Consider the following 812-nt stretch of genomic DNA (forward strand, 5'->3'; position numbering starts at 1 on the left):
TTAACACAAAGTACATTTCATTCTGGCACTCAATCTTACTTTTCCCCCTCACTTCCCCACATCTGTTTTTTCCCTATTCACAGTATCACAGTATCACCAAGGTTGGAAGAGATCTCAAATATCATTGAGCCCAACCTGTCACCCAAGACCTCAGGACTAGACCATGGCACCAGTTACCACATCCAGTCCCCTCTTGAACACCTCCAGGGATGGTGACTCCACCACCTCCCTGGGCAGCACATTCCAACAGCTAACAACTCTCTCTGGAGCCCAGCTAGCTCAGTCAGTAGAGCATGAGACTCTTAATCTCAGGGTCGTGGGTTCGAGCCCCACGTTGGGCGGTTGGATTCTTTAGGTCTGTGGTGACAGGTTGGACTCCATGATCCTTGAGGTCTCTTCCAACCTTAGAGATACTGTAACTTTCTCCTCACCTCAAGCCTAAACTTCCCCTGGCACAGCTTGAGACTGTGTCCCCTTGTTCTGGTGCTAGTTGCTAGAGAGAAGAGACCAACCCCTTCTTGGCTACAACCACCCTTCAGGTAGTTGTAGAGAGCAATGAGGTCACCCCTGAGCCTCCTCTCCTCCAGGCTAAACAATCCCAGCTTCCTCAGCCTCTCTATAGGCTCTCTAATAGGAGTTACTATAATGTTTAGGAGCAGAGTTCTAGGTACCTACTACTTTGCCCGTCATTGGATTCACTGAATACAGCGGCTTTGCTATGTACTTCCCATGGCAAGTCCCTAGAACACATTATGTAAAATCAGTATGTATTCTAAACAATGCCTCCCTTCAGTTGCTTTGTTTTGGTTTAT

General features: G+C 47.8%; 1 non-coding gene across 1 annotated transcript; it reads left to right on the plus strand.

Moving 5' to 3' along the window:
* Positions 1–268: 268 nt before the first annotated feature.
* Positions 269–341, plus strand: TRNAK-CUU (transfer RNA lysine (anticodon CUU)). Its single transcript has one exon. It is a non-coding gene; the product is annotated as a tRNA-Lys (tRNA).
* Positions 342–812: the final 471 nt, after the last annotated feature.

Source organism: Melanerpes formicivorus, unplaced genomic scaffold (genome assembly GCF_026170545.1).
Source record: "Melanerpes formicivorus ecotype bairdi unplaced genomic scaffold, bMelFor1.0.p_v2 SCAF_4, whole genome shotgun sequence".
In the NCBI taxonomy this organism is placed as follows: domain Eukaryota; kingdom Metazoa; phylum Chordata; class Aves; order Piciformes; family Picidae; genus Melanerpes; species Melanerpes formicivorus.